Source organism: Dama dama, chromosome 19 (assembly GCF_033118175.1).
Source record: "Dama dama isolate Ldn47 chromosome 19, ASM3311817v1, whole genome shotgun sequence".
Classification (NCBI taxonomy): domain Eukaryota; kingdom Metazoa; phylum Chordata; class Mammalia; order Artiodactyla; family Cervidae; genus Dama; species Dama dama.
The window spans coordinates 89,842,889-89,868,777 of NC_083699.1; the positions used below are offsets into that span (position 1 = coordinate 89,842,889).

Here is a 25,889-nt window from a genome sequence, read left to right on the forward strand (position 1 = left end):
GATCCCGAGTCCGGCGTAGTAGGCGCGCAGAGGCCCTGCGCTCAGGTGGCCGCGGTCCCCGCGCACTCAGCGTGCCCGTGACCGCGACTTTCGCCCGCGAGATCTCCGATGGTTGTCCCGTCCCTGGGGCCTGTGTTTGGCCTCCTCCAGTCAGTGTCCTCTCCGCCGCTCCCTTCTGGCTTGGCGGGCCGCACCGCAACACCGCCTCCGGGGCGGAGCTCGAGGGCGCCCAGCGCGGGGCGGGCCGGGCCCCGAGCGCCGCGAGGTCAGTAGGGGGCGCTGCGAGATGTCTCGCTGCCCGAAATCGGTGCGCGCCGCCCTCGCCTCCCCCTGCGCCGGGCCGAGCAGGCGGCAAGCGCGGAACCGGGCGCGCTGCGGGGGAGCCGGCCCGGGCCGGGACCATGGGCGGTGAGCGCGGCGCGGGCCGCGGTCGAGGAGGTTGCCTTTGAGGCTGAGCGGAGCCTCCCACCGAGGCTCGAGGTGGGCGGGTGTCCCTGGGGTTCGGGCTTGGACACCGAGGGGGTCTTAGGGACGCGCCAAGGCCGGGACGACCAGGCAGAGACTCCGGTGGGAGAGGGGTGCGGGGGCGGGGGAGGTCAGAGGCGCGCTTGAGAGTACCGGGTCAGAACCCGGCTACCAAGCTCCCTCCTCCATCCCCGCCTCTTCCCCAGACCCCGGCCCCGGACTCGCTCCTTCTCCCTAAGCCGTCCCTCCAGCCCCCGCGCCTGGATCCCAGTCCCCGCCTTCTGATCCGCGGCCCCCTCTCCTAGCCCCAGCGCCCCCTAACCCGGCCTAGGATCCCGCCGCCCTTTCCCCAAGTCCTTGCCCCGCACCCCCCGGCGCGTGCTTCCTCTAAACCCCGCCGCCTCCCGCTTCTCCAGCTCCGCACCTCGTCTGCCTCGGTGCGCGCGGTCCCGCCCCTCCGGCCCGCGCCGGCCGGGCCCCCGCACTTCTGCTGCCTGATCGCAGCCGGAACTGGAGCTCCTCTGCAAGATCCCCCTTCCCCGGCCGCCGCGAGCCCGCGGGTCTCCAGGTAAGCAGGCGGCAGCAAGTTCTCGGCGGCCTTCCTCGGCGGTGGGGCCGGCTGCTCCGGCCGCTACCTGCGCGCGGCGCCCCCAGGACTCCCGGGGCCCCGCGGAGCGGTAGCTCCACGCGCGGGTGAACGTTCCGGGATGCTCAGATAAGGACTGCGGGGTTTGCACCCCGCGCTGTTGCTCTTGCTCGCGAACTTGTCTAGGTTAAAGCAGCCGGCTTTGTCATACACGCGAAATTGGATGTGCTTCGAGCTGGCCGCGTTCTTGGTGGCTGCAGCGGTCTGTCTAATTCTACCTGTGGGTGGGTGTTTGAGGGTTTAGCGGTGCAGGAGGCGTTGGAGCCATATTTTACCCGCTTCGGCGGGGCGTCTCGGGGCGGGGGGGAGACATTCCCGCCCGGGTGGCTGGTGCCTTCGTGGGAAGACAGGGTGCTTTGTAAGCATTCGGAAAGTAAAATCACGAGAGTTGTGGGATCAGATCGCGTGAGAATGGGGAAGCGTGGGGTGGGCGACTAAGGGAGCCTCAAGAAGGCTTCACAAGTTGGGGACATTTGTTACTATTTGCAGAAGGCCCGCGGATGAACCCGAGTGTGGAACACGCTGTGCTCGGCCAGCCTCACAAACGTGAGGTGACTGCGGACCCGGTTCGGCGACAATTCCTTCTTGGAGGTGTTGGTGCGCTGTTCGGACATCTCTGGGAAGAGGGTTTAAAAAAAACAGGTGGTTTGAAAAACCTCCAGTTTCCTAGAGAGAGGTGGAAATGTTGGGTGACAGTCAGAAAACCAGTGCATGAGTCCGCCCCATCCATTCTCCTGGCTTTCATTAAATTTTGGATTGAATGAATTGCCTATTTTAGAGAGGGCTTCAGTGGTAGAGAATCCGCCTGCCAATGCAGGAGACAGGAGTTCAGTTCCTGTCTGGAGACGGAAATGGCAACCCACTCCAGTATTCTTGCCTGGGAAATCCCATGGACAGAGGAGCCTGGTGGGCTACAGTCCATGGGGTCGCAAAAGAGTAGGACACGACAAAAACAACGACTGTGTTTTAGAAAGGATATGTAGGAGGCGTGTCTGTTTTACAGGTTAGCTCCTGGCCAGCCCCCCATCACTGATACCTGGGAGGCTACTTTCGGGCACCAGGGACTAAGTGGGCCACCCGGCCTTTGCAGCAAGCACCGCACTGAGAGCGTTTGTGGAACTGCGGTATCTGCAACTCTTTCTTTCCAGTGATTGGTTTGAAGAGTATTTAGCTCAGTAGTTTTCACCGTTGAATAGTGAATTAGTAAGTAATTAGCCCCCGGTCACACTGGGGCTCATAGGGTCCCTCTGAGTGCCCACAAATTCCTGTGGGTGTTTCCTCAACCCTCCCTAGGCTGCTGTGTGATGAGTTATTGAATGTCAGATGCCCCACTGCCCATGAGGGTGAAACCATCGTTGAGCCCGCAGCACCCAGGCTTCCACTCTCTAAATGACAGGTGATCAGTGTTTGTTTAGGAAACAAGTGGGTGTCCCTCCTGAATCCAGGCTATCAGAGTCCATAACCCATGTTTCCCATTGTGCTGCCCTGTTTCCAAAATGTTATCCTTCATCAAATTTTAAAGAAATATCTGAGTGGAGACATTCATTTCTGTGTGTATTGAGGGCAGAGAGCATAATTTATGGGTCCAACTTTGACAACTGGGTCTCTAACTCAGGGGGCAGTCCAGAGTTTCCAGGAAGAAAATAAGTTGTCTTCATGCCATGATTGGAGTGAGAAGGTGATGGCCACCATGGGGAGCTAAGACTCTCTGGTGAGGGGTGAGTCCTCAACGGCTTGACCTCTAGGGCTGTGGCCGCAGCCCCGTTCAGGGTCCCTCATCCCTGTGCATAATGAGGGGGAAGCCACTTGTGGAGTCCCGCTAGCTGCTTCAGATCACAGCATCTTCACTCCAGTGGGGGCTGCCCACCCTGGAGAGAGCTAAGAACACCCCTTCTTGCACTTTTCTGGCAATCTGATTTGCTGACCTGTTGAGGAGAGAGAGGCTGGTGCTTGGGGAAGGTGTTTCTGACTGTGGGGGGTGGCCATGACCCCCCGGCAGGTGGATCAAAGTCCAGTTCTGCCGCCTCTATCAAAGGCCAGCCCTGGAAAGAATGGCCAGAGGCAGCAGGGGTGGGAGCAGTCTGTGTCCCCTTTTTTCAGGAATCTGGGAAGGATTGGAATTTGGAATGTCACTTTGAAGTGGGAACCTGCAGTACTTGTGGGTTCAAAACTGTTGTGGGCTTATCTTCCTCACCCGGACTGTCTCTGCCTCCAGGTCTGGCTCATACTCAGGATTCCTGCAGCTGTTTTCTAGAAGAGGCTTAATTAATGCCTGAGGTCTGTAAGTGAGAGAGAGAAAGGGAGGAAGGGAGAGAGGAAGAGAGTAAGCTTGCTATCTGGAGGAAGTAGGAAAAGGGATGACAGAATAGCCAAGGTCCTGAAAACTCCCAGGGGTAGGCTTTAGCCCTGGGACGAAGTTCTTGGTTGGTGGATGATGTGTCATGGGCCCACATTCTGGGGGAGGAGTTACCATTAGGAGCAAATTTGCTGAGATAGGGAAAATGACCTCACAGTTACCTGAAATAAGGTGTGCCGGGCCCACGGTTCTGCTTCCTAGAAGGCCGTGAAAGCCAGGTGAGAGCTGGACCCAGGGAGGTGGGAGATCACGGAGCCATCTGAAGTGGTGAATAAGGGATGTGCCCCTTTGGAAAAGGTGGCTTGAGCAACAACGATATTGCTTCAGGGTCCAGCCTGGAGGAGCCAGCTCACACCTGGGATGCTGAGGGGCGTGGCCAAAAGAGACAGCTGGGAGGATCTGAACCTGTGCTTGGGGCTTCCCGGGTGGCTCAGCAGTAAAGAATCCGCCTGCAGTGCAGGTGGTGCTGGAGACATGGGTTTGATCCCTGGGTGGGGAAGATCCCCTGGAGGAGGAAATGGCAACCCTTTCCAGTATGCTAGCCTGAGAATCCCGTGGACAGAGGAGCAACTTAAATATCTAGTGGTAGCAACTTAAGAATTTGAAAATTATGTGTTTGCGTAGTCACTCCCCCAACTTATGCATTCATGTTTTTGTATTATGAGGCATCCTTTTGTCATCTGCTTACCACTCTCTCTGCCTCTGTGTATAACCAACTTCCAGAGAGAGCCACAATCAATAGCATAGAAACCATAGCTTTAAAGAACAGATTAAGATGAAAATCATTGTACCTGGTTCTGATACTTCCTCCCCCTCCTCCCCTCTCCACTCCTGTCTGTGTTTAGCATCATCATTTACACCCAGTTTACAAATAGTTTGAATACTATTTGTCCTACCCCTCAATTACATGGAGACATGTGTCTTTCCAGCTGACAGAAACCACAGCGTACTTTCCTAGACCCACCTCATTCTTGGATCCAACACCAAACTCCAGGCCTTCAGAGACAGAGCAGTATCATTTTGAGCTTTTTAATTATAAAGTAAAATGAAGCTCTTGCTTGCTAATTGTGTCAGCTGCTAATATAGAAGAATCTGAAGTTAGAGTAAGATATTTACTGCCTCGTTAACTTTTTCTGCGTCTAAGATGAAAGATTAAGGTAAAATTATTAAAGTTATAGTAGAAATGTCTGAAAGCTCAGAAGTGATAATGGAAGGACCCAGGCTTACAGAAGTAAATTAAGCTTTAAACATTGTTACTGAAATGTGAAGAGATATAAATAGGACCTTCCGTAGAAGTATATACAACATAGAATTTAGACAAGTATAGATTGATAGGTATAGAAATTTTTATCTGTCCCTTTACTGAAATATATTAATCATTATGATCATATGTTTTGCTTATGTAGTAGCTTACCATTTAAATAGGGAGTTATGTCCATGATCTCGTTCAATCCTTCTTTCAGGTCTGGGATCTTCTTAGGGATGGGGACATTGGACCACAGGGTGTTTAAAAGGCTTCCCCTAGAATTCAGATCTCTTGAGTGGAGAAATACTATGTACCTAGATCTTCCTGCTACAGCGCTTGATAACTCAATGTGGTTACTTAGTTATGTAAAAATTACAGGTGGTCTCCTGCTTAGCAGTAAAAGTAGGTACTGCTTTTCTCTAAAATGTTCTGTAAGTCAACCAGTGTTGACTTAGCATCATCAGAAACCATCTGGAAGGAATTCTCAGGGTGTGTGGGTGTCAGAGGTTCTCTGGTGACTTCCTGATACTAACATTCCTGTGGGTGTGTACTCCGCAGAGTGCAGTGGGTCAGAGTGTAGGCTCTGCAGCCAGCCTGGCTTTAAGTCCTGGATCTGTCCTTATTAGGTTTGTGCCCTTGGACAAGTTACCCAGCCTCTCTATGCCTCCGTTTTCTCTTTTGTAAAACCAAGGTGGTGATAATAATACCCGCTTCATGGTATTACTGTGAAGCTGAGATGAGACAGTGCATGACAAGGACTTAGAACGCATAGTACATGCTTAAATGTTAGCCGTGGTTTTTCTTGGTCTTCATGTTTTTAACCATTCATTCCTTAACGCTCTTGCTGTTTAGTCACTTAGTCGTGTCCGATTCTTTGTGACCCCATGGACTATAGCCTACCAGACTCCTGTCCATGGGATTTCCTAGGCAAGAATATTGGAGTGGGTTGCAAAACATTTTTCATACCAACTGACTGCACTGAGATGATGGAAGTAGGATGATAAGATACACATAGCCTCCTGCCCATAGAATGGAGGACATCATACACAAGTTCACAGTGAAGGACAGGAATAATAGCAGAGGCATTTCCTGGGCACTCACCTGACTCCAGGCCACTTTTTATGGCCTCAAGAGGCCAGAGTATAGCCTGTGAAGGGTTGCCCAAGGCAGGAGGGGTGGGGCACAGTGCTATACTTCAGCTGGTATACTCTGATGACGTGGCCTTGCCCGCTACTGAACATAGGCACTCATTTGGCTGGTCCATGTCTGACACATGCTGGTTGTTCATGTTTTAACTATCACTCTTGGCCTCAGGTTGTTAGCGGGAAGCATGATAAGAGACTGTGAACTCAGTGTTTACGCACCTGGCTTGCCAGCATATTCCTGGTCCTGGTCGATGGCACCAGATGCCCTGACCACTGTTCTGGGCTGATTGTCCATCACCCCGGAAACCGATGATCCCACCGGCGACCCAGTTCTCTGAGTGACGAATGGCACAGCTGCTCCTGAGAGCAAGTCCAGGACTAGCCTGAGGCAGAAGGCCAGACTACTAGGGAAAAACAAAATTCAACCAAGTACATGTGAAAATCTAATTGGCTCTACTCAAGAGTCCCGAATGGGCAGCACCCCGTCTAGTAAACAGAAGGGCGCTCTGAGGGGCTGTGCAAAGAGACGGTTTTTATAAGGAGGAGGAGGGAGTGGCAAGGAGGCTATTAACAAAAGAAAATCCAGGGTGGTTTCAGGCCAAGTTGCGTTCTTCTGGGCGAGGGGCAAGGGTCTATCTTGTAGTTTATCTCTACTTTCTCTGGGTGGTAGAGAGGACTCATGCGACAGATCATCTCATTGGTGCTGGCCAGAAAACTCCAAACTGGCCCGTTAAGATGACATATCTGGGGGAGGCTGAAATGGCAGTTGGGTCAAGTATTAAATCTAGGTTTGGTGTCATGGCTTTAGCACAGGTGATTCCATTTTGGGCCTGTGGTTTTGACACTGTCATGTGTCCTGTGCCTGCCATAGCTGGAACCTTCTGGATCTGAAAGTCTCTGGGACTGTTGACAGGCCTGAGTTTAATACTTGGTCCTTGAAAGGGCGGCCCCTCCTCCTCAGACCTCACCCTCAGTTGCTCTGTGTGTCCTACAGAGAAGCTCCAGTGTGGCAGCCTGCCCAGCTGGAGATGGCCTCCAGCGCTGGGGGGAGGACTAGAGGAGCCTGTGACTGCAGCCTCAGGACCCGAGTGCCTCTCTGCTTTGCGTGATTAGCACACGCTCTGGTCTCCACTGGAGTTCTTTGTACTCATAAGTCAGCAGTCAGACTGGAAACTGGATAATCAACCCTCTTAATGAGGAACCTGCTTATTTTATTCATTAAAAAAAAATTTTTTTTTTTTTTTTTGTTGTGTTGGGTCTTCATTACAGCACACAGGCTTCCCTGTAGTTGCGACGAGCAGGGGGCTACTCTTCATTGCGGTGCACAGGCTTCTCATTGTAGTGACTTCACTTGTTGCAGAGCACGGGCTCTAGGCTCATGGGCTTCAGTGGCTGCAGCACTCTGGCTCAGTAGTTGTGATGCCCGGGCTTAGTTGCTCATGGCATGTGGGGTCTTCTCACCCCAGGGATCAAACTTGTGTGCCCTGCACTGGCAGGGGGATTCTTATCCACTGTACCAGCAGGGAAGTCCTAGTTTATTTATTTTTAAACTTATGGAATCTGAGGTCAATGAGGCTTTGTCTTTTTTTCTTAAAATACTTTCCCCATACTTTGAAAGTAAAGAAATGGCCAATAATACCATTCACTAAAAAAGAAAAATTATTTGTGTGTAGGCAGCATTGAGTTAAAAGGAGGAGAACCTTTACTTTCCAGTTGGTTCCCCGACTGCTCTGACTTCTCTGGTTTTGATTTCCCAGATGGGGTTGATTTTTGTTGCCAGTTTGTCTCTACTGCAGTTCTTAATGGAAACACAGACCTGAGAATCGAAGTTTGGGCATTTATGGTTGAAGATCATGGCATAGACGTTTGATTTTTTGGGCTGTCTTCAAGGTGAAAAATGACTGTGTCTTTGAGAAAGAGAGATCCTAATGTCAGCAGGCAGGAGGGTCTAAGGGTCCAAGCCAGCCTGTCTCATCCTCGGTTCACAGACTTTCCGGCATGTCTAAGTCAGCGGCGTGTGAGTTTTTATATTCTCCTCTTGCGCATCTTGCTCTAATGACTGCTGATTATCTTGAAACAGCTGCATTAATTGATGGTGTTTAGGGACTGAACATGCAGTAAGTAATTGCAATTGGCTCAGCCGAGCACAGCACGTTCTTGTTATTTGCTTTTTAGCTTGAGGGGTGTTTGCGCTGTGTGTTCAGTGCCAGAAAGGGAGTTGGGAGCTCCTTGCCTCCGTGCTCACCCACCACCATCGCTCACACCCCCCAGACCATCTTGTGCCACCCTGGCATCTGTTCCCAATGCATTCAGATTGTCTGCCTGTGGGCCTGTCTCCGCAGCTTCACTGGGTGCTTCGGGAGAGCAGGGGCTACACCCAGCTCACCTCTGTATCTTCTTCCCTCAGCTTAAGAACTGGCATGAAATAGGCCTCAGTAAAGATTGGGGGAATAAATGAATGGATGAATGAGTGAGGGGTTGTAAAGCAGGCTTGTGTTAGGCTGCAGAGTAACCTACCTTCATGGCTTCAACAAATAATGGTTTGTTTTTCTCGGGTAACAAGATGTTTGAAGGTAGGGGTTATTCTGTCTGAACTGACACACGGTTCTCTTTCCTGGCCTTTTCTTCATGATGGCAGATTGGCTGCTGCAGGAAGGAAGTGCCAGCTACCTTGATACCTTTTATCAGGAAAACGAGACATGTCCCCCACAACATCCAGCAGACCTCCTCTAACGTGTCAGGGCCAGAACTGTGTCACATGGCCATTCCCAGTTAAAAGGGTCATATGAGTAGTTAAGAGGGCACACTGCTGCTTAGAGGAGTTAGACAGGCTCACCGCTGAAACAAACAAACCAAATGCAGTTGACCCTTCAGCAACACAGAGGTTTGGGGCACTGACCTTCCCCCACCCCCAAGTAAAAAATCTGCATGTAACTATAGTTGGCCCTCCATATCTGCAGTTCCACATCTGTGGGTTCAGCCAACCTCAGATTGTGTAGTAGTGTATTTACTGTTGAAAAAGATTTGTCTGTAAGTGGAGCCATGTTCAAGGCTCTGCTGTACATTTAATGACTCAGATATGATGGACATTAACTGTTTGCTCACACAGAGTCCAAAATGGCTGTTCCTGATAAGGGAGGCAGGGGCTCTTTTCCGACAGGTGATTCAGGGATCCAAGCTCTTAAGGCTGTCATGCTCGTTTGCGTCAGTCAGCGAAAAAGGAAGGAACACGAAAGATGGAGGATGGAAAGATTTTATGGGCCAGACTTGATAGAGAATTACTCCCACTGACCATGGCCAGGGGTCAGTCACATGACCACACCTCCTGGGAGGGAGGCTGGGAAATGTGGTCCAGCCCAGTGCCTAAGAGGAAGAGGAGATGGATTTTATGGTGAGCTGACAATGCCTGTGACACTTCCTCACCACCAGCCTCAAAGTGAAAGCGGAAGTCGCTCAGTCGTGTCCGACTCTTTGTGACCCCGTGGAAGTCCATGGAATTCTCCAGGCCAGAATACTGGAATGGGTAGCCTTTCCCTTCTCCAGGGGATCTTCCCAATCCAGGGATCGAACCTAGGTCTCCTGCATTGCAGGTAGATTCTTTACCAGCTGAGCCATAAGGGAAACCCAAGGATACTGGAGTGGGTATTCTATCCCTTCTCCAGCGGATCTTCCTGACCCAGGAATCGAACCAGGGTCTCCTGCATTGTAGGTGGATTCTTTACCAACTGAGCTACAAGGGAAGCCTGCGACTCCCCCCAATCCCCAAATCAGGATTCTGTTAGTAAGGAATAAATGAATATTGAGGGGCAACTGGAGGTGTCTGTCTTGGAAAGAAATGCTGTGCTAAGAAAGCTCCAGCCAGAAATAGTCTTTCTTTCCAGATCATCTGTCTTAAATCCCAGCTTCTGTTCCTACCTTTGGGAACTGGGTCAGCAGAATAATGGAAGTTCCTCATTATCACTCTTTCTTGATTCAGGCCATGTTCTTAACAGCTTTGAGGGAGTGAGTCCTAGTTGGTTTCCATCAGCAGTTGGAGGTTACTCCAGAAAGAATGGCCTTCAACTTCCTTGATACCAGAGGAACCTTCAAGAACTTTGAGCCCATGAGAGCTGCTTGTGCCCTTTCAAGTGGCCTCACTCACCCAGTCTCCCAACATGTCTCTTCCCCTCCAGCCCCCACCCCCAGAGAGGAGGAGAGGCCACAGCAGAGTGGCCTCTGCTTCCCATTTGAACCCACTGAAAAGTATTTTCCCACCACTTCCTGCAATTTTTTTTTCAGTAAACTTGTTGGTGAATGGTTCATTGATCTGTTGGGTTCTGGTGTTTTGTTCTTACTCAATCTGTTGTAGATTTCAGTGACAGGTGCTTCTCCATCCACAGCATCCTTGGTATCTTTCTTCCCTCCCTCCCTTCTTTTCCACAGACACCTGTTGAATACCTGCTGCTTCCTCAGCTCTGCATCCACCCAGTCCTGGGGGAGGTAGGCAAGGAAGCCGACACAAGCCTGTGAGGTTGAGAAGTGTTGTGGGAGGGCTGAGGTTGCCCTGTGTGGGGGGACCTCACCCAGCCTTGGGATTAGGGAAGGCTTCCAGGGGAGGTAGGATTTGGGCTGAGTTCATGGATGAGTGAGCGTTAACAAGATCAAGAAGGCATCTGGGCCAGGAGAGTGAAATGGCAGGCACTGAGTTGGCAGAAGGGGAACCTAGGTTTTGGGGCAACAGCGAGGAGTCCATTGTGCTGAAGTTGGGGTGGGGCGGTGTGGTCATTCGTTCATTAAGCACTGCTCTGCTCCAGGTCCTGGGGTTAGAGCAGTGAACAAGGCAGATGAAGTCTCAGCCCCAAAGGGGCTCGAGGTCTGGGTTCTAAGAGGAGGGTGGGCTCGGCTGCTGTCCCAGACTCGACTCTCAAGGGTTTGCTTTTGGAGACTGAGTAGGATGTGGGCCCCAGTGCTTGTGCCATCACCTCTTGTGCCCTGTCCCTCTATCTCCAGCTCTCGTCTGGTCCTTTGCCTAAATAATCCTAGCATTATTCAGGCTATAAAAATAGAGGCTGGCACCAGAACACCAGCATGTAGTTGGTGAGAAAAGCTGGAAACTGTCATTCTGTGTCAAGATAAGTGCCAGCTAAGCTTTTGGTAGAGCACATTCTTGGAGCCCCAAAGATAAGGTTCTAAAGTTTGCTTACATTTTTTTTTTTTTTCTCTTTTCAACTCATACCAAAACTTCTGGCCACTTGGCTCAGGATAAATATGTCCTGGTTGTGCCTGTTCCCCACCCTGTGAGCACATTGAAATGAACCTTTGATGCTGAAATCCATTAACTGAAGATTGGTCTTGCCCTGGGCTGGCCTGATTGGAGGGGCTGAGTCATCTCCATGGGATGGTCCATTCAAGGTTCATGTCTAGGTGAGGGCCATGGTGAGCACGACCTGAGAACGGACCAGCTGTCACCAGCCTATAAAGTTTTGTTCATCTCCCCATGGAAATGAGGGCTGAGCTAGGGTTTAGAAGAGCCTTCTCTGTGATGAATGGCCTCAAGGGTGGTTTCTTTCATTCTGCCTTCCCAGCCCTGTTTGTTAAGGTGGAATTGACAGTGCTGGGGGGCAGGGTGCAGAGAGAGGAACTTTCATGCTAGTCTAAGCCCAGGGCTAAATGTAGGGCACTTTGTTTCCAGGTAGAAGGATCTCAATCTGCAGATCAGTCCTGTGTGTTTCTGGGGTACCTTTTTGGTGCCAAATGCTATAGGGAACATGCATAATGATAAAATGAAGAGAAGGAGCATCATTACAACTTGGGATGTTCTGATTTGTAATAAGAAGTGTCTATTTGTTCTTTGTCACTGTTTCTGACACAGAGTTCCTCAAACCCTTGACATTTCCTAGAGGAGACTGGAAAGGTGTCTTTCATTATGTGAATGAGGTCAGTTGAGCCTCCAGGTAACCTAAGGTTTGAGGCTGGTTGCCAGGAGAACCAGCCTTGTGATTAGAGGATTAGAACTTTCAGTAGTACCACCTCTGATTTCTGGGGAAGAGTTGGGGGGGATGGAGGTTGACTCAGTTACCATTAGTCAGTGATTTAGTCAATTATGCCTAGGTAATGATGATCTCAGTTTTTGTCTTTTTAAAACTTTTTAAACTTTGTCCTTTTTTATTTTATTTAGTTGGCTGCACTGGCACCTTTAGTCTTTGTTGTGGCATTCCGGATCTTTAGTTATAGCATGTGAACTCTTAGTTGTTGCATGTGGGATCTAGTTCTCTGACCAGGGATTGAACCTGGGCCCCCTGCATTTGAAGCATGGGGTCTTAGCCACTGGACCACAAGGGAAGTCCCTCAGTTCTTGTCTTAATTTGAAAAAAAAAAATTCAGTAAAGAGATGGAGATAGTAAAGTGGGTTAAGTGTTTATTAGAAGCAGACTCATGTGAAAAGGACACACAGGCGGGCTCAAGAGGGAGAGTTGCACTTTTGACTTAACTTGCTAATATAGGGATATTTTTTCAGGTTTTCTCTAGCCAATCATCTTGCTCATTATGTATAGCTCTGTGACTCAGGACCCTCCCCAATGTGCACATACATCTTTTATTAACCAAGATGGATTTCAGCGTGAGAGTTTCTGGGAGGCTGGCAGGACATATTATTGGCTGGTACCCTCTCCCTTCCCTGATGCCCGAGGAACTTTCCTCTGCACATGTACTTTGGGAGGTCTCCTTGATCCCAGGAATGAGAAATATCTGGCCTACATATCTTTTTTTCCCAAGCAGGACTCAGCTCCTCTCTGCTCTTTATCTTGAAGTATCTGTCCTCAGGAGACAGAGTCCAGCTGCTCCGCCTGGGGCCCATCTATCTCCTGCCTCAGTGATGCCTCTATAACAACCCAAAGGATGCAGTTTGTAGAACTTCTAGGTTGGTGAACACATGGAGATGTAGGAAGAGTGGTACTCTGCGAGAGACTGTGAACGCTACAAGACCTTTTTCACATACCTTGCCATATGCTTCTCTTCCATCTGACTGTTCCCGAGTCATATACTTTGTAATACACTGGTAGTCTAGTAAGTAAATTGTTTTCTCTGAATTCTGTGAGCCACTCTGCAAACCAGTTGAACCCAAAGAGAGGGAGCTCATTGGAACTTCAGTCTATAGCCAGTTAGAAGCACAGGTGACAACCTGGATGTGCAGTTGGCATCTGAAGTAGTGAGTGGACAGCCTTGTGGGATTAAGCCCTTAACTTGTGAGAGCTGAGGCTATTTCCAGGTAGATGGTGTCAGAGTTGAGTTTGTCGATGGAAGAAAGTGCACAACTTAAAAGTTGAGAATTATGTTTTATGTGGTAGACAAAACTGGGGACTTAAGCCAGGGACCCAGCATCTCAGATAGTTGTGAGAGACTGCTCCTGAGAGGTTAGGGAGGGGCCAGGGTAGATAGGAGTTTTTGCTACAAAGATCAGGTAGTTGGAATATCAAAAGATCACTGTTAATTAAAGAAAACCAGATATCTCAATTTAAAGATCTTAGCCCTCTTCTGGGAGTGGGAAGCTGTAAAAGCCAGGGCTCATTGAAATCATTCCTTCGATACGCACCTCAGCCAGTATCCTGTGCTTTCTCATCCTGAGTCTCCTCAGGGTGCGCCTTGTGGGGTGGAGTGAACACCTAGCTGGTGTCAGATAGAAAATCGCTTTGTGCTGTGGGAAGAAAACCCCCTACACATTGGAATTAGGTGTAGAATCATTACTACGCTAAGTGCATCCCAGAAACATCTCATCCAGTCCTTTCCACAAACCCAGGAATGGGTAATTTCACATTCTACTGGAATCTAAGCTCCACGTGGGTGGAAATTTTAGGCTTATTTGGTCACTACTGATCCCATTTCTGTGACTGTACTTGGCATATAGCAGATGCTCAGTAAAGAATTGTTAAATGAATATTTGAATCACCATCTACAGGTGAGGAAACTACAGCTCAGAGAGGTAAAGCAACTTGCCTGAGGTGCCACAGCCTGGATCTCAATCCCAGGGAAGTATCACAAGCTGTCTTGGCTTGGGGTTCCCAACCCCACTGGCCTTGGAATACAGGCTACTTATGAGATAGAACTGACCAAATGCAGCACAACCGTGACAAAACCTTCAGTTGAGTGACAGTGAAACTCAGGGCCCAGAAGGTTGTCTGTCTTCTTGCTGCCAGCGTCTTGCTACAACTCAAGGGTAGAATGAATATGCAGGGGTGTATCCATCCTAGACAGTGATGTTTCTTTAATACCGCCTTCATTCTGTCATGCATGCCATCCGGAACCTGCTGTGGCTCCCTGCTCCCACAGGAACCTAGTCTGGTCCCAATCATCCTCCACCTGTTCACTGATGAGTCAATGTGTAAAGCCTGCCAGCAGTCAACAGTTCAGAGGATTTGGCTGTGCTTCCGCCTCTGCACCACCACCCACATCACTTATCTACTTCCAAATGCCTCACATCAGGCATGCCCACAGATGTCCTTCCTGCCCTTTCAGTTTTAACACGGATTCTGCTGAGTCCCTGAAGCCCTCTCTGACCATCCCAGCACAAGCTACCGCCATCCCCCGCCCCGTCCCCTGAAGCCCAGTCTCTGTACAGTGCATTTCCCGATGGTGTTCCTAGAACCCTGATTTCTGCAGTGATGGGGCTTCTGCCTAGAGGTGCATGCAGCCCCTCCTAGCAAACTGCCTTTCTCTCTCTTACACGTCAAGTTCCATGTTGCATTGAGTTTTGAAAGGGCTACTGTTTCAAAACCACTAATCTCTTTATAATTTATCCTGTACCCACCTTGTGACTTCTTGCTTAACCACGTTAATAAATAAACTTTACAGCTTTCTTTTTTTTCTGATTGTAACAGTAAGACATGTCTACTTAGGAAAATTTGGAAAATGCAGAAAATTACCAATGACAAATCTTCTAAGATGCCACCACCTGCTTAAAGAGTTTCCTGTCAGTCTCTGTCTTGTGATTTGTTTTAAAGAAAATTAAGATTACCTGTAATCCCAGCTATAAGCACCCGTAACATTAAGGACATTTTTTCTCTTTCCGTTGTTTTTTTTTTTAAATTTGTTCCTTGTATTTTTTAAAAAAATAGTAATAGGTTCAAAGTTCTGAAGAGTAAACAGTAAAAAGTCCCACTCCCACTCCTGTTTAAAACCACTCAGTCCAGTTTGGTAACGTATCTACTTTATAACAAAAATTGAGTTCACACTATACGGGCTGTATTAGGGCTTGCTTTTTTTTTTTTTTTAGCAGCATTAACATTTTCTTCTGCCATTACTAAATCTTTTAAAATCTGTACACAACACGTTGTACAAAGAAAGCACTAAATATGTGAGTAGATATTGAAAAGTGTACAGTCGAGGTTAAAAGTCCACCCCTGTTAATTTAGAGGGCTGTCTCCCTCCAGACCTTTTTCAGTAGGTTTGCATGTTGTCTTAAAATTTCCATAGGTCTGTTGAGATATGCAAATGTATGTTTTACCTACATGAAATTTTCCTATATCTGCTATGCCAGCACTCTCTCTTCTATCTTTCACTGGGCAGTGTCTCCAGAGGTTTTTTCCATGCCCACACATAAATCCACCTCTTCCTTTTAAGGCTGAGTCATATTCCATTGTATGGACAAACTGTAATTTTCCAGACATTTCTATACATAAGAACATGTCAGTTTTCAACTTTTTATAGTTATTCCTAGTACTGCTTTGTACACATGAGTGAGCAGTCTTGGGAATTAGATACCCAGAATATGAATTCTTAGGGCAAAGGATATGTGTGTTTATTGTTTTAGTAAGACCACTGGTTCTCTACAAATTCCATTCCAGTTAACCCTGTCACTAACAGTATGTGAATGAACTCATCCCTTTTGAGACTAGTGTGCAGCAGAAATGAATAGTCTTTCATTTTTTTGCCCATCCGAAGGATGAGAAATACCATGTCATTTTAAAATTTATATTTCTTTCCATCCTAGTTTTCCAAGCATATACATATATACCTTTAAAAAATTTAGCCATGCAGTACATGATTCTGTAGTTTTTTCTTTTTCACATCACATCCCATTAAAATTTTCACATTTTGTTTTCCCAGTCATTGCATTGTCAAAGGCTTAGGTGTTCAAAGGTGTTGTCCTACTGAACTGTTGCAGATCACCTGGAATTTATTTCTGTCCTTAATCTCCAAAGACCCTGGGAATGACAAGGAAGAGAAAAGAATCCCTCTGCAGAAAATTGACCCAAGGTCTGTCCAGGAAATAGGGGCCAAATTAAAATCTGAATTAAATGTTTGCTCAGGGTCTCACCCCATAGGTATTTGGCCTAAAGGATCACGTGAGCTCTTGTTCCATATAGGTCTTGGATACCATGCGTTCAGTGTTAAGAAGCTTCACCCATTTCATATGTTCCATTATGAAAAGCACCCAGATTTGTTTGTTGTTCTTTGGTTGGAGGATTACGATGCCGCTAGAGCATTTAACATCCGTAAAAACATCCAGGAGGCAGTGTGGTGTAGTGGGAATGCACTGAACTGGCGAGGCAGAGAGCTGGCTCCAGGTTTCAGCTTTTGCCCCGACTGTTGTGTAGACCTGAAGAAGATACTCAATCTCTTGGGTTCCCCAAGGTCTGTGTGGTTTGACCAAGGTGTGAGTGGATTTGGAAAGCCTGGTGGAAGATAGGCTAGTAGTCAACAGGCTAGTTCTAACTCAGTGAGAATTCTAATAATTTGAAGCTTCTAATAATGAGGTTGGCTGTTGTGGTATCATAAAAAAAATTAATATTCAGTCTTTGTCCCAGGTTCTGGCACACCGCTCTTAAAACCCCTGGAATCTCCAGAGTGCTAAGTGTCCAAAGTATTAGCCACTCAGTCATGTCTGACTCTTTGTGACCCCATGAACTGTAGCCCACCAGGCTCCTCTGTCCAATGGAATCCTCCAGGCATGAATACTGGAGTGGGTTGCCATTTCCTTCTCCAGGGATCTTCCTGATCCAGGGATTGAACCCAGGTCTCCTGAATTGCAGGCAGATTCTCTACCATCTGAGCCATCAGGGAGTGTCTTTTATATGCTGATGAGATGACATATAACTGAACAGAGGCTAGATAGCTTTAGGATGGGAGCCTTTGCCCAAAAGACCAAGGCAGGATTAAGGGGTTTTAATGATAAGTAGGGGAGAGAAGGGAGCCGGAGGTAGAGTTCAGTCATCAGTGCCATTGATTTAAGTACTCTTGCCTACATGGAGAAGGCAGTGGCAACCCACTCCAGTACTTTTGCCTGGAGAATCCCGTGGACAGAGGAGCCTGGTGGGCTACAGTCCATGGGGTCGCGAAGAGTTGGAAACAACTGAGTGACTTCACTTTCACGCATTGGAGAAGGAAATGGTAACCCACTCCAGTATTCTTGCCTGGAGAATCCCAGGGACGGAGGAGCCTGGTGAGCTGCCGTCTATGGGGTCGCACAGAGTCGGACATGACTGATGCAACTTAGCAGCAGCAGCAGCAGCCTACATAAAACCTCAACAGAAAACTTTCAACAGTGAGGTTTAGAGAAGTTCCAGGTTGACAGACACAGAGGGTGGTGGGAGGGTGGTGAGCCCAGAGAGATCGTGTAAGCTATGTGCTCTTGCCCCGTATCCTGCCCAGTGTGTTTCTTCCATTTGGCTGTTCCTGAGTATCTTTTATGATAATCTACGGTAAATAATAGTTACTTATTCTGCCTCCAGACTCATGAGCTCTCGTAACAAATGATCAAACCTGAAGTAGAGGGGTTGCAGGAAGCCTCCTATCTTTGGAGCCAAAGCAGGGCAGAAGTGGGCAGCCTAGGGGCGGAGACCCGTGACTGGCATCTGATGTGGGAGAGGTCTTGAGGACCAAGCCCTTAATCCTGTGGGGTCTGAAGCTGACTCTGGATGGTAAGCGTCAGAAGCAAACTGAATTGTGGGATACCCAGCTGGTGTCCAGAAAACTGGAAAACTGGTGGGTATGAGAAAAAAAAGCCCCATACATTTGGTATCACGAGTGTCGTGAGTAAAAACAGCTAAGCTGAATATCGTCCAGAACTGTTCTGACGTGCTCTCAGCGGACTCTGTGCCAGGTTTTGTTCAGCGCTGGAGACACATTGTGAACAGACAGAACCCATCCCTGCTGTGAGGTGGCTTACAGTCAAGCACAGGAGGCAGTGGGCCAGCCAGGAATTTCAGCAGCTTGGTTATGTAATGATAGTCCTGGGGATTGTCATGAAGGAGAAACACAGGGTGATTCGAGGGTATCAGACAGGATGCTCATCTAGACAGGAGATGGGCAGTTACCCTGAGAAAGGAGAAAGTGATTCTGGAGCTGGGATCCAAGGGCTGATCGGGAGTCAGCAAGGTGGGAAAGGCAGCATGCCGGCCAGAAGAAGGTACCGAGGGTGGGTTGCTGGTGGTTAGAGTAAGCTTCTCCTTTGTTCATTCATTCATTCTTCCAACAAATATTGATCGAACACCTGCTTTGGGCCAGGCACTGTTCCTGGCACTGGGGATACAAGATCAGGGAGCAAGACTCAAGTTCCTAGCCTTCGTGTCATTCAGTGTTGGTGCAAAACAAATCCTTAAGCTGGGTGCTTAAGATAATCATCCTTTTACTCTCATCCTCGTGGTCTGGAGGTGGACCAGGCTCAGCTTATGCTTCTGGCTCAGATCTCTCACATACTCATTCAGGGGATGGCTGATCTGGAATCGTTCAAAGGGTCCCTCACTCACAGGTCTGCTGTTGGGCATCCCCATCCCCAGATGGCCTCTCGTGGGCTTTCTCCTGTGTTGTGGCCTTGGAGCTCTGAAGCATGTGGCTCAGGCAAGAGCAAACGAGACAAGCCAGGTGGAATCTGCATAGACTTTTTTGAGCTAATGTTGGAGCTCACACAGCATCATGTCTCTGCCTTTCTACTCATCAAGGCAGTCCCAATGCCTGTTCCCAGGACCTAGGACCACTTTCTGGTGGGAAATGGGACAGAAAATTTGTGGATGTGCATTAAAACTTCCATTCCTCTCATGCTGTGCCCTCCTGAGCATTTTAGCCTTGGCTTCAAACTTAACCTGCCTGCCCTGCCCCCCTCACCAGAGTCCTCCCAGCAAGATAAACCTAATGGCCCCTTGCAGTCCCACCTCCCTTCTCTGCCCAAGCAGCTCCAGAAATGTACAGTTTTCTCCACCTCAGGCCCCTTCCTGTGAGGGGCTGTGCCCCTTGTGAACTGGTACCCCCAGACATCTGCTTGGCTCCCCCATCTCCTAATTGGGTTGTCAGAGGACAGGCATGGATACAGGTCCCAAGTCCCCAAGGAGCACAGCTCTTTTGTGGGGCTAAGAGATGACCAGGATGGCTGGGGGGCTCTCGTGCATGGACTTGAGGTGAGGCTGGGTCTGTAGGCCATGGGCAGGGTTTGGTCATCATCCCAAGAGCATTATGGGAAACCACTAAAGGGTGAACGTTCAGCTGACCACCTGCTGGAAAGATGCTAGATGACCATCCTTCTGGGGATGACAAGGTTTTGCATTATAGTTTTAAATGAGTCTGTTAGAATGGTTTTATTTTTCTTACAAAAGAAGATACCAGAGACGTCCCAAATTCGAGAGGAGGCGATTTCTCCATCCTGATTCGATCAGTCATAACAAGACTAGTGATACGGCAGTCTGCAGTTAGTTATTCCTGGGTTGGTGGGCAAAGCCAGTCTTCCATAACCAACAGTTCACAGCAGTGTTACAGAACACAGTCCACAGCACACATTCCCACCACTGTGATGTCCTGTAAATACATACAGTAGTGCCCAACTTGTCATGCAGCAGACTTTGGAAGATGACTGTGAAAGCTGTAAATATTACAGGATAGCTCTTTGCCCTGTTTAGTAGACATATGTGGAAACTCAATTGTAGGGTGAGAATACAGAGTAAGTATTTGCTTATTTAGTCTTGTGGCTATCCCATTGTTTGGCATTCTCAAAAGCACTTGCGTCAATAGCTTCTTCCTTCATGTTTCTCATTAAGCACCTTTTGACTTTTTTTAGAACTGCTAGTAAAGTACAAGTATGACTCACTCTGGAAAACTGGAAAGGGCTCGCCATCTAGTGAGATCTCACCTTCTCTCAGTTTCAAGTTAAGCGTTCAAGGCAAGCCGCATATACCAGATCACAGAGTGATTTAAAGATGTAAATAAAACTCTTCAGAAAATGTCGCCTGATAATAAGTTTAGGGGTTAGCCCCAATCTATACATTTAAATATTCCTATAAAATGCTTGCTTCAAAGCAAAAAAAAAAAAAAGCAAGATTTTATTGGTGTATTTTCACGTAGGTGGCAGACCCATGAATATAAAGGAATTAACCATGACTGAGCTACTATGACTCAGGTGTTTCATGATATTTTGCTTAATCTTTATCAAAAGCCTATGTATATGGACACGTAATTGTTAGGAATTGTGTTAAGCTACTGTAACAAATAAACTTCCAGATTTCAGTGGCTTAACACAATAGATTACTTTTCGTTTCCAAAAACAGTCTGATCTGGTTCCAGGACAATGATATCAAGGATGGGGGTGTGTTAAAGAGGCAGGACCTGCGTTCCACACAGATTTGGGGTGCCAAGCTTGTGGAAGCTCTGTTTCTGTAGCTTGTGACTTTCAAGTTTGACTCTCTCTCTTTTCTTTTGGTCATTTTCTTATTTTTTAGCACTATACATTCATATATACTCAACACCAATTTATATCCTATCTTCTTTCTTCTTTCAGTTTGATTGATGCAGTTGACATGCAACATTGCTTTAGCTTAAGGTGTATAACATAAGGGTTTGGTATATGTGTGTATATTGCAAAATAATCACCACAGTGAGTCTAGTTAATATCATTTACCTCACAATGTTACAAAACATTTTTTTCTTACAGTGAGAACTTTGAAGATCTATTCTCTTAACAACTTTCAAATATAGGATAGAGTATTGTTAACCATAGTCATTATGCTGTACCTAACATCCCAAGAATTTATTTATCTTATAGTTGGAACTTTGTACCTTTTGACTGCCTTCGCTCATTTCTCCTACTGCCCATGCCCTACCTTTGGCAACCACCAATCTGCTCTCTATTTCTATGAGTTCAGTTTTGTTTTTAAGATTATTCCACATATAAGTGAGATCATATGCTATTTGTCTTATTTTGTCTGACTTATTTCACTAACCATAGTGACTTCAACGTCCATGCACGTTGTCACAAATGGTAGTATTTCCTTATTTTTCATGGCTGAATGATATCCGTTTCATGGTTGTGTGTGTATGTGCATGCATTTGTGTGTATAAACAACCTAAGTGTCCATCAACAGGTGAATGGATAAAGAAAATGTAATGTGTATAAAGATGTAATAGATACAGAGGTAATCTTGGTTATTGTAAATAATGCTGCTGTGAATGTGGGGTGCAAATGTGTCTTCAAGAGTGTAATTTTGTTTCCTTGAGACATACACCCAGAAGTGGAATTACTGGATCATATGGTAGATCTATTTTTACTTTTTTTTAAAGATCCTCTATACTATTTTCTCTAGGGACTGCACTGAGTTACAGTCCAACCAGTGTACAGAACGGTTCTCTTTTCTCCATATCCTAACACTTTTTATCTTGTGTATTTTTTGAAAATAGCCAGTCTGATAGCTGTGAGGTGGTATCACCTTGTGGTTTTGATTTGCGTTTTCCTGATGATTAGTGACATTGAACATATTTTCATTTTCTTGTGAACCATTTATATGTTTTCTTTAGAAAAATGTCTATTCAGTTTCTCTTCTCTATTTAAATCAGATTGCTTGTTTTTTTGCTGTTGAGTTGTGTAAGTTCTTTATATATAATTTGGATATTAACTCCTTATTTCACATATGATTTGCAGATGTTTTATATCATTTGTTTTCATTTTGTTGGTGATTTCCTTTGCTGTGCAGAAGCTTCTGAGCTCGATATAGTCCCGCTTCTTTATTTTTGCTTTTGTTGCCTTTGCTTGTGGTGTCCAAATCCAAAAAAAAAAAAAAAAAAAGTCACTGCTAAGTGATCTTGGAGCTTGCCCCCCTGTATTTTCTTCTACGAATGTTATAATTACAGGCCTTATATTCAGATCTTTCATCCATTTGAGTCAGTTTTTCTGTATGGTGTGAGATAGGGATCCGGCTTCATTCTTTTACATGTGGCTGTCCAGTTTTCCAGTACCATTTATCGAAGAGGCTATCCTTTCCCTATCCTTTGCTTCTTTGTTGTAAATCAATTAACCATATATGTGTGGGCTTATTTCTGGTTCTCTATTCTGTTCCATTGATCTATGTGTCTGTTTTTGTGCTAATAGCATACTGTTTTAATTACTATAGTTTTATAATGTAGCTTGAAATCAGGAAGTGTGATGCCTCCAGCTTTGTTCTTTCTCAAGATTGCTTTGGCTAATTGTGTTCTTCAGTGTCCCTTACAAATTTTAATTGTTTTTCTATTTCTGTGAAAAATGACATTGGAATTTTGATAGAATATGTAGATTGCCTTGGGTAGTATGAACATTTTAACAATATTAATTCTTATAAACTATGAGCCTGGAATATCTTTCCATTTATTTTGTCTTCACTTTCTTTCATCAATATCTTATTGTTTTCAGTGTACAGATCTTTTACCTCCTTAGTTAAATTTATTCCTGGTATTATTCTTTTTGATTCAGTTGTAGATGGGATTGTTTTCTTAATTTCTTTTTCTGATAGCTTGTTTTTAATGTAGAAAAGAGCTGATTTTTGTGTATTGGTTTTGTATCCTATGACTTTACTGAGATTGTTTATTAGTTCTAACAGTTTTTTGGTGGAATCTTTAGGCTTTTCTGCATATAATATTATGTCATCTGCAACTAGAGACAGTTTTACTTCTTCCATTCTGATTTGAATGCCTTTTAATTCTTTATCTTGCCTAATTGCTCTGGCTAGGACTTCTAGTACTATACTGAATAAAAGTGGCAAGAGTGAGCATCTTTGTCTTGTTTCTGATCTTAGAGAAAAAACTTTGAGCTTTTCACCATTATATATATTAATACCATTGACTTTGAGGCTTGTATTTCATTACAACTTTAAGAGGATTCAGTCGAAATGGAACTTATTATAGTGTTATTCCCTACTTTATTGGAAGGGTCAGTCAGTTCAGTTGCTCAGTCATGTCTGACTCTTTGCGACCCCATGGACTGCAGCACACCAGGCTTCCCTGTCCATCACCAACTCCCCGAGCCTACTCAAACTCATGTCCATTGCGTCAGTGCTTCCATCCAACCATCTCATCCTCTGTCACCCCCTTCTCCTCCCACTTTCAATCTTCGCAGCTTCGGGGTCTTTTCCAATGAGTCAGTTCTTGGCATCAGATGGCCAAAGTATTGAAGTTTCAGCTTCAGCATCAGTCCTTCCAATGAATATTCAGGATTGATTTCCTTTAGGATTGACTGATTGGATCTCCTTGCAGTCCAAGGGACTGTCAAGAGTCTTCTCCAACACCACAGTTCAAAAGCATCAACTCTTCGGCACTCAGCTTTCTTTATAGTTCAACTCTCACATCCATACCTGACTACTGGAAAAACCATAGCTTTGACTAGATGGACCTTTGTTGGTAAAGTAATGTCTCTGCTTTTTAATATGCTCTCTAGGTTGGTCATAGCTTTTCTTCCAAGGAAAAAGCATCTTTTAATTTCATGACTGCAGTCACCATCTGCAGTGATTTTGGAGCCCCCCCAAAATAAAGTCCCTTACCACTTCCATTGTTTTCCCATCTATTTGCCATGAAGTGATGAGACCAGATGGAAGGAAGCTGAGACTAAATAGCAATTCAGATTCCTTCCAAGATAAATGTCTGTGATTCTATGTGACCATGTTCTTAGCTCTGTTTTTGCTTTACCTATATCTTCATACATGCAAAGGAGACAAAAAACCACACCAGTTTTGAGAGTTTCTCAGAACATCTGAATCAGAGAATTTTGGGATCTCAGCATGTGGGTGCTGTTACAAGTCATCCCCGTCACCCCTCCACAGCACCTCCAGCAGGTAGCTGTTTGACCACCTCCTTAGGTAGGAGGGCTAATTCCGTATCAATATTGATGCTGCCAGCCTCACACTGAGTCACCCAGCAGTTTTCTTTCTTACTTTAAATTTTTTATCTATTTCCTTGTGCCTAAGCTGGGTCTTTGTTGCTGCGCTTGGGCTTTCTCTAGTTGTGGTGAGTGGGGCTACTCTTCCTTGTAGTGCATGGGCTTCTCATTGTGGTGGCTTCTCTTGTTACAAAGCACAGGCTCTGGGGCATGAGGGCTTCAGTAGTTGCAGCACACAGGCTCAGTAGTTGTGGCAGACAGGCTTAGTTACTCCCCACCCAGAAGTTTTCTGAGAGGTATTTTAGAGGCATAGAGCTCCTGCCCACCAGCACCAGCAGTGATAGTGACCCGCAGAGGACCTGGGCCCCATGCCCGGTCACAGCTGAGTCGTGACGTGGGCCAGCGGTGAGCACGGGTTTGTCAGGGCTCTCTCAGTGAGTGTGCTCCCAGCCTGAGCAAGGCCTCCCTGGGAGAAATGCCTCAGTCTGTCGTGTGAACAAGTGCTCTCTTCATGGATCTGTCCATAGCAAAATTCTATTTCCCTGTAGTATTGTTGACATAGAAAATACAGCTTTCAAAAAGCATAAGTGACCTTGGCAGCCTGCACTTTCAGGCATGTCTGATTCAACTTGCACAGTTGAGATTCTCAGGACATTGTAAACCTTTTTTTTTGCCTTTAAAATTTTGACTTTATCACTGAAATCTTCAGTTGTACACCACTTACATTTCCAGTTTTGCAGCCCTGCCTATTCAGTCCTTTTGTGCTTTCCTTGACATTTTAAGAAACTTTTAATTGACACAGTTTGCTTGCAAAATAAAAAGAATCAGCTATATTTTTAAGTGGTTTTGTGGTGAGTAAGGCTTGCCAACTGCGTGTTCTCCTTTTTGTGTTGAGGTACTTATCATTGCTCTGACATTCTAAAATAAGAATGCCAGTTTCAGATGCAGTGCCTCTGAAACTTAAGAAAGAGCAAAGCAGCCAAGTTGGCTGGAACCCAGACATCTCCTCAAATGTCAGGGAAAAAAATCACTGAAGATAAAATAAAAGTGAAAATCCTGGCTTGCTGGATTATTTATTTCAGTCTGTTCTGGTCCTGAGAAATGATCAGTAGCCCTCACAAGTTTATCCTTTGTCAAGCTGGCAAAAATCTCAAAGGGGAAAGTGGTGGGTACCTGTAGCTCAAAAATGCAGGGGGGAAAAAAAAGTCACTTTACTCATTCCGGGATTTAAAAATACTAATTCTGCAGATTATCTGTCTCAAAATCCTGTTTGGGAAGAAATGACAAATAATTCATGCTGCATATTTAAGCACATGTGTATATGGAATAAAAGGTCTTTTCAGTAGAGCCTGTAGTCAGTAGGCTGAGGGATGCTGCTCATCTGGTTATACCCAAGCAAACCAGCACTGATGCTCCTTAAACATATAATTATGACGACATGTGCTTTGATTGCTAGATCTGAAAAGGGCTGCTGCTGTCATCAGATGACTGGGTTTGAGAATAATTTTCTAGAATGACTGTGTGTGTTGTCAGATCTTCTCCAGCTGTGGGTTGGTACAGGCATCCCCTCCCTCCCTCTGCCCTGACAGAACTCCGATTCTGTTCATGTCTCGACCGTCTCCCTCCCTGTGTGGGTCTCATCCTGCCAGGAGATGAATCTTTATTGATTTTACCCAATCTCTGAGCTCCGTTCCTGGTGCCAGCGATCAGTCTGGAACATGGGCATATGACACAGTTCTGGCCGTTAGACATTTGGGGAAGTCCACTGGAGAGTTTCCGGGAGGGCATCCTGGCTTCTAGTAGAAGTGTGCAGGATGGTCCCCTTCTGCTTCTGTGTAGTGCCAAGTGTGATACCTGGAAAGTGGTCACCATCTGTGACTCTCGAGGGGAGCCGTCCTAAGCACAGGGGATGGCAGAAAGCCCAGAGATGAAGAGATCCTGGCTTCCTGATGGTG

The 25,889-nt window shown here is 46.5% G+C and overlaps 1 protein-coding gene across 3 annotated transcripts in view; it reads left to right on the top strand.

Annotated features, from left to right (window-relative positions):
• The first annotated feature begins 363 nt into the window (after positions 1–363).
• The window catches only part of PXYLP1 (2-phosphoxylose phosphatase 1), an 82,046-nt gene continuing 56,520 nt past the window's right edge, over positions 364–25,889 (top strand). For 2 of the 3 annotated variants that reach the window (XM_061167711.1, XM_061167716.1), the window contains exons 1-2: positions 381–480; positions 882–1,033. The gene's annotated coding sequence lies outside the window, so the exon portion shown is untranslated. Of the gene's footprint in view, positions 481–881; positions 1,034–25,889 lie in introns of all 3 variants that reach the window. The other variant, XM_061167712.1, reaches the window with a different exon arrangement.